At 46.8% G+C, this 8,064-nt stretch overlaps 1 long non-coding RNA gene across 1 annotated transcript; it reads right to left on the reverse strand.

The window, feature by feature from the left end:
- Positions 1–448: 448 nt before the first annotated feature.
- On the reverse strand, positions 449–5,481 carry LOC143809021 (uncharacterized). Its single transcript, XR_013222025.1, has 4 exons — positions 5,331–5,481; positions 5,162–5,218; positions 5,033–5,077; positions 449–1,304 (listed from the first exon to the last, which is right to left on the reverse strand). It is a non-coding gene; the product is annotated as an uncharacterized LOC143809021 (long non-coding RNA).
- Positions 5,482–8,064: the final 2,583 nt, after the last annotated feature.

Consider the following 8,064-nt stretch of genomic DNA (forward strand, 5'->3'; position numbering starts at 1 on the left):
GCCAGACAGAGGGGACAGCGCGCCAGACAGAGAGCAGGCTGCAGCGCCGCGCTCCCCGAAAGAGAGTGCTCCCCGTGAGGGCACTGAGGCTGAGATACCAGCCGTAGTGGAGGCTGGATGTGAGAGGGTGTAAGAGAAAAGGCGTGTGCACGAACTGCTAGGATGGTGCTAAGGTAGGCTCCCACACCTTAATGTAATAGTGAAAAAAGACCTAGCACTCAACTTGATGCTTTAGTGAAGTATTTATTGTAGTACCCAACAAACGTTTCGGTCCGTCATATGGACCTTCATCAGTAACTACATGTGAACAAACAATCAAAATAAACAAAACAAAACCAAAAAAGTGTGACAACATAAACAAAGTATATACATTGCTTGAGATAAGAAGAATAGCAGCATCTATATCATAACGGGTTCAATAAGAAAGCTGAAAATATGCTGTGAGAGACCGTATAGAATAAGGTGGCACCGTCTAACCCACTGGGTGGAGTGCTAGATATTGTGAGGCACGTACCGTACTATGGTGAGACTTGCGTGTAGAGACAATATAGTCCCGGGGTACATATGGCGCCTATAAGTAATTTGGAAGAACATAAGAAAACTGCCAGTAGTGCAGTGATCTGAGGAGGTGCTACTGTGGGCATACCTTAGGTAAACGCTGAACCTGTATGGAGACTGGAGGGGAATAGGGGAGTAAAAAGGGGGAAATGGCAATAAATATAATATAAAATAAACAGGGGCTGGTGAGGTGCATAGCCGCACTGGAAGATGATTTACCTGTGGAGGATATCCTGTGAAGCGCCGTAGTCAGACGCGGAGTCCACCGCTAGTCTGATGTGGGGGTGTAATGACCGCCAATAAATATACAAAGGGAGGGGCCGTGGTGGTTACGCTGACCAATGCTGTGTTGATGTCCGGAAAACCGGAAGTGTACACGTCAGGGTGTAGCAACGAGAGGTGAGCCGACATGCGGCCGGATATGCGGCACATCTGAAGGAGCCGGCGGAAGTGACGTCAGTGAGTGTCACTCACCGGCCTCCGGAAAATAGTAACGGTCGATACAGTTCCCTTAGTACAAGTGCGATGTGTCTGATCGCTGAAGAGGCGCAGAGGGGCGGTGCTTAACAGAGACGGTGCTTGGCAGGGATCCAGTGAAGTGAGGGATTCCTGTAATGCCCATGATGAATCCGCACTGTGTTCAGCCGTGTGGGTGGTGGACTGGTGGAGGAGAGAGACTAGGTCCAGTGCGATCTGTGGCTATGCCGGTAGATCATAGCAGAGAAAACACCTCAATAAAGTCGACTCTATTAACACAAAGATACATAGTTACATATTGTAAGCACAGATACATGCCCAAGTGGAATAAGCTGTTACCTCTTAGGAAAAAATATTTGTGCAGATAGTCATATGGATAAAATCATAAACAAGTACGAATAAATCGCTAGGGAGGAAGCTGTTAATACATGGTATATATAAACATATTGTCCTACATGGTAGTCATCAGTAAAGAAAATACACAGTTAAATAATAAAACTGATAAGTAACATGTACTATGGTTGCACTGGGATGTGTACAAAATAGTATCAAAGGGTAAAGACGTAGTTAAATGTAATGGAATAAAGGTCCCGGAGATTACTATGGACGCTGTAATAAGGGATGAGTGAAGGAGTAGTCAGACTGTGTGCTCAGGATGGCCCATTATCTAAGGGAAGAGTCAGAGAAAAGACGCTAGGTCATAGTCCCTATTAAGGCCTGACGGGTGGAGAGATTCCAACGTGTGGATCCAATACGCCTCCCTCCGTTTCAGACGGGCCACACGATCCCCACCACGTCTTGAAGGTGGGATGTGTTCGATAACCTGAAAACGTAACTGTGAAACGTTATGGCTAAGAGTGTTGAAATGCGACGGAATGGGTAATAGGAGGTGTTTACACCGGATGGTGGATTTATGTTTTGAAATCCGATCGCGGATAGATTGAGTGGTTTCCCCTACGTATAACAATCCGCAAGGACACTTAATGAGGTAAATGACCCATGATGAGGCACAGGTGAAGTACTCTGGAATGCGGAACAATTTCCCTGAACGAGGATGGTTAAAGGAAGAGCCCTTGAGTACATTATGGCATTGTGCGCAGTTGAGGCACGGAAAGGTCCCTGTGCGGGGATTGTGCAGGAATTGTTGTCGTGGGGATGACTTACTGGATCCCAGATCTGCCCTAACTAAAGAGTCCTTGAGATTGGGAGGGCGTTTAAAACACGGTAGGAATGGATTTTGAAATTCCGGGATATGAGGATGAGCTTTGGCCAGTAGGTGCCAATTCTGGCGTATGGACCTATGGAGGATATATGCGAATGGGTGATAGGAGTGAATGAAAGGAACTCGGTTAGTGGCTCTATTGGACCTTGGAAGAGGGGGTGAAGCCGCTTGTTGGAGAATTGCTGGCGGGTAGCCGCGTTGAGCAAATTTAGAGGCCATTTCCTGTAAACGGAGAGGACGTAGATCTGTGTCGGACACAATATTAGAGACCCTGTGAAATTGGGATTTAGGTACTGACCTCTTGGTTGCAGGTGGATGGAAACTTGTGAAATGAAGTAGGCTATTACGGTCAGTGGATTTGGTGTAAAGGTCTGTGGAAATGGAGCCATCAGGTTGAAGAATGACCATTGTGTCAAGAAAATTGATCCGAGCAGGATCCTGGGACATAGTGAACGAAATTCCCGGCCAGGCTGTATTAAGCCAGTCAAAAAAGCACGCGAGGGCTTCCAACGAGCCCCCCCATATGCAGAAGACGTCATCTATGTAACGTCTCCACAAGAGTACGTTACTGCGGAACAGTGAGTGCGGATATATCCGACTTTCTTCGAAGTCGGCCATGTAGCAGTTAGCATAGGGGGGCGCTACGTTGGAGCCCATCGCGGTGCCACGGATTTGAAGGTAGAACTCATCCTGAAACATAAAGAAATTTCGAGTGAGAATGATGGTCAGTAACTCGACACAGAAATTAATTTGGTCAGGTTTCAAGCCAGATTGGGAGAGGAGTTTGTGGACTGAATTGATGCCATCTATGTGTGGAATAGATGTATATAAGTCTTTTACATCCATGGTGACCAATGTGGAATGTGGGGGAATGGGGCCCATTTCTTTCAAAGTGTTTAAGAAGGATCCTGTGTCCAAGATGAAGGATTTGGATGTGCGTATCAGCGGAGTCAAAATTTTCTCTAGGTAGACTGCCAGAGGGGAAAGAATAGAGTCAGTGGAGGCTACTATTGGCCTCCCTGGCGGTTTTTCCAAGTTTTTATGGATTTTGGGAATAGTATAAAAAACCGGAATAACCGGGTGTAAGTTGGTAAGGAATTCACACGTTTTTAAATCGAGAACCCCTAACTGGGTGTATTTGTGAAGGGTATCGGAGATTATTTGCCGGGTAGCGGCCGTGGGGTCCCTCGGTAATTTCGCGTAAATAGTAGAAGTATCCAACTGACGTCTAATCTCTGAGAGATAATCAGTCCGATTCATTACCACTAGAGCACCCCCTTTATCAGCCGGTTTGATAACCAGACTATTATCATTTTGTAGGCCTTGTAGGGCCTGATGCTCCGTGGGGGTGAGATTGGGAGGATAGGATAGTCTACCCCTTCTAATGTCCTCACATAGTGATTTAAATGATTTTTGTATAAAGCCAATAAAGGTTTCCATGGCATGAGAGCCATGTGGTGGCCTGAAATGGCTTTTAGTATGTAGACCCAGACTGCGGGAGGAAAGAATGGAGTCAGACGGTACATCATTAGATTGGGATGGAGCTGGTTCTGAGGAATTAGCGAAGAAGGCTTTAAGTCTAAGGGTGCGAAAAAATCTTTGGAGATCCATCTCCAGGTCAAATGTATGACATTGGTAAGAGGGACAGAATGATAATCCCTTCTGCAGTACTTTATATTCCGCCACCCCCAGTAGTCTATCAGAAATGTTTATCACCAGCGGGTGGGTACCTGAGATCTCGTTGTTCTCGCTTGGTCTAAGTCTCTTCCTGTGTCCGTTGCCGCGCCTCGTGGTTTTCTTTGCGGGTAGCGTTGACGTTGTCCTAAAAAACGTGGAGGAATGGTGGTGGAAGCCCCTTGTTCCTGTTCCGAGCCAGAAGTCGAATAGTCGAGGGAGGAGCGAGGAGCCTGACGGGATGTATTTCGTCGGACATAGAAGTTGTCTTGCCATTTATATACCTGTTGGTGCTCGTAGTCCTCCGTGTCTCTGTTAAATTTGATCCGCTTCCTCTCCTCCGTCTCCCGTCGATGTTTCTCTATATTCTTAGATATCTGATCTCGGAGGGCTGAAAGTTCCTCAGGAGGGCCGGACGAAGATAACTGCGCCTCGATGGATTTGATGGCCTCCGAACTGATGGAAATCGCTTTCTGTAGGTGGATGTGAGAGTGTGGACTTGGAAGCCTCCGTAATCAGAGAAGACGTATTCCCTGACAGTGACCTGAGCGCGCAGCCCCGGTGACCGCAGTGACAAGCCAGGACCCCTGAGTGTGACAAGTAAACTGCTCAGTGTGTGTAGCATTGCTGCTGCAGAGAGACTGCCAGCCTGATATACAGAGAAAATATAGTACACCGCACACTCTTGTATATGTATTGCAACGGTGAAGATTTATTAACAAAACAACTATATGATGTGAAAGCGACCAGAGGTAATTATGACGTTTCGGCCCTCCCAGGGCCTTAATCATACAATCGCTAGGAAAAAACAAAAATAAAATACATAAGTATACAATATGTACAATAAACAATATTCAATAAGATAAAACAAGATTAACAGATCCCAACCTGGATGTAAAAAGCAAAGGAAAAAAAGGGGGGAAAAAAATATAATAAAGAAAATCATATGCGGTAACTGTGAAATCATGGTGTGCATAATAAAGGAAACACCGCGTACATCTGCGAAACAGGGGCATAGGCATTATCACAATCACTGGGGAAGAAAAGGCCAAGGTAGCCCGGTCACAGGACTTTATACATATAAGAAGGCGGCATTTTTACCTTTATTGTGCCGAGGAGAGAGATCCTTGAAGGAAGAGGCATACACTGTAGGAAAAATGGTGGATGCATATAAGTAGGAGGAGGTACATAGAGGACATATTAGACATGATGGAGTAGTGTGCAATGTACCTACGGTGCCAGATTGCCGAGGACATAACGTCGCCTAGACTGCCCTGTTGTGGGGGTCTGTGGATAAATGAGAGCGTGGGGAGGTAACGGATATATAATATACTACACAGTGGCGCCTATGTATCCAAGTGGTGGTGGCCAGGTCTATAGAATGAGGGAGCCAGATTACCTTATGGAACGAGCTGATGAGCGGCGCTCCCGCGCCCTGCTGCCAGAGTGTAGCGTGACCGGCGGTACTGTGTCTTAAATGCGCGTACCGGAAGTGGGGCCTGCGAGACCGGAAGTGATGTCGGCAGTGTGGAAATGTTACTGCGCATGCGCGGCCGGCGCTCCTGTACATGCCTGGTTGCTAGGGAACCCAGGCACTGCACTGAGTCAGCGGTGTGGGGTGTAACCACGGAGAATGTGGTGGGACTGCGTGTGCCTTGTTGCTAGGTGACGCAGGCGCTGCAGTGCACGGCTCCTGGGTCAGAGTATTACTCAGCCTGTATACCTGCCTGTATAGGAATAATGGACATTGATAGCTGGCGCCATCTGGGTCCTAATGCTGTAATGAATGGGACAGACTATAGTGGAATGTGTGAATTAATAACCAGACCACGTATATGCAGATAGGTATGGAAATTAAAAGTGACTAGGTCTGCAATATGGCAACAGGTCCAGGTTTATAAGGGTGCCAAGGGGGGGAAGGAGCCTATATGTTAGTGGCCAGTACAGGAACTATGTAGGGTTATGTCTGATAATTGATATTTTAAAGGGACAAAGGAATGGTAGTTAATGAAGTATAACTCTATATCTACATGGAACTCACCAGGGGGTTCACCGGATCTGTAAGGGAAGAGAAGAGAATTAGTAAGAGAATGATTAGAGTAGCCAGTCAATTTCCCTGTTGAGGCCCCTGGGTGCGAGGGTATCTAATGTATAAATCCAGTACGTTTCCCTGGCCCTCAATTGTTTAACGTGGTTACCACCCCGTCTGGGGCGGGGTACTTGTTCCAATATTTGGAATTTTAATTGAGCCACTGAATGTCTAGCCCTGGAAAAATGGTCAGGAAGGGGAAGCCAGGTTTTGTTACACCTGATCGTGGATTTGTGGCTGGCGATCCTGTCTCGTACATGCTGGGTGGTCTCACCGACGTAGAGCAAGCCACATGGGCATTTAATGACATAAACCACAAAATTTTTGTCACAAGTGTAGAATCCGCGGATAGGGTACGATTTCCCAGCCCTAGGGTGAGTCACATTGTCAGACTTGATCACATTTGAGTAGGAGGCACAGTTCAGGCAGGGAAAAGTACCCTTACGGCGTGAACTTAGAAATTGTTGAGTCGGTACTCGATGTGTGCTACCCATATCTGCCCTGACTATTTGGTCACGGATGTTAGGGGGTCTCCTGGTGCTCATGAGTGCAGGTACCCTGAAGGACGCGATCTCTGGGTGGGCTCTACCAAGAAGAGGCCAGTGCTTTTTAATGACGGCATAAACCTTAGTCATGAAGGGATGGTGGGTGTGCACAAACGGGATCCTCTCTTGGGGTTGGCGTGGTATTGGGCTCATAGGAGGACCAGAGAACCTATTGAGTTCCTGTGCCAAAAGGGTGGAGGGGTAGTCCCTGTCACTGAACTTCTGTGCCGTAGTTGCTAGCCTGATTTGTCGTGTTTCAGGATCCGTGACAATGCGGGAGACCCTTTTGAATTGAGAATGGGGTAAACTATTTTTAGTGGTGACTGGATGGCAGCTTGAATAAAGTAATAAGCTGTTGCAGTCTGTTGGTTTTGTGTACAGGTCTGTTTTGAGGAATCCATTAGTATCCTTCAGTACCAGGGTATCCAAAAAGGCTATTTGTGTTTCATGGGAATGGATGGTGAACTTGAGTTCTGGGAAAATAGAATTGAGGGTAGAATAGAAAAAATCCAGGGTTCCAGATGTTCCGGTCCAGACCAGGAAGATGTCATCTATGTACCTACAGGAGTTTAGGACATATCTGGAAAAAAGCTCATTGTTGTAGACGTAATGTAGCTCAAAATGATTCATATACGCATTAGCGTAGGCCGGGGCTACATTTGAGCCCATTGCGGTCCCGCACGCTTGGACGTAATAGGTGTCCTCATATAGGAAATAGTTCTCGAACAGGACTGTTCTTAGGAGATCAAGACAGAGGGAAATGGCATTCTGGGACATGTTGGTCTGTTCTAGGAGGGCTCTTGTGGCATGCATGCCCTTCTAATGGGTAATAGATGTGTATAAGCTGTTAACATCCATCGTAACGAGAAGACTATGGGAAGGTACTTGATGTATTTGTTTCACTTTTTCAAGAAAATGGCTCGTGTCCAATATATAGGACCTGGTGTTTTTGGTCAGAGGGGTCAAGATTTTTTCCATAAATATGGAGAGTGGTGAAAGGACCGAATCAGTGGAGGCCACGATTGGTCTACCTGGTGGATTATGGAGGGATTTGTGTATTTTGGGAAGGACGTAGAAAACCGGGATGATGGGATCGGGGTTCTACAGAAAGGTGGCTGTCCTACCATCAATGGTTTTATTGTCAAGGTACATTTCAATAAGATCCTTAATTTTAATGGTAATGGCTGCAGTGGGGTCCCTAGGTATGACCCTATAGGTGTTAGTATCAGAGAGTTGTCTAAGGATCTCGCCCCGGTACTGTGACCGATCCATGACAACAATCGAACCCCCTTTGTCCGCGGGTTTAATAACGATGGTGTCGTTGGACCGTAGTGAAGAGAGTGCCTGTTGTTGTGGATTCTGTTTGTGGGCTCCCTCTGGTGGTTACTGCTGGTACTGGGTGACTTTGGTGGGTTGCGGCCTTTGGTTTCCACCTGTCCATCAGAGGCTGGGTGTTTCCTATTTTACCTGGCCTTTCTGTCATTCCCTTGCCGGCTATC

The sequence above is a fragment of the Ranitomeya variabilis genome, chromosome 2 (genome assembly GCF_051348905.1).
Source record: "Ranitomeya variabilis isolate aRanVar5 chromosome 2, aRanVar5.hap1, whole genome shotgun sequence".
Classification (NCBI taxonomy): domain Eukaryota; kingdom Metazoa; phylum Chordata; class Amphibia; order Anura; family Dendrobatidae; genus Ranitomeya; species Ranitomeya variabilis.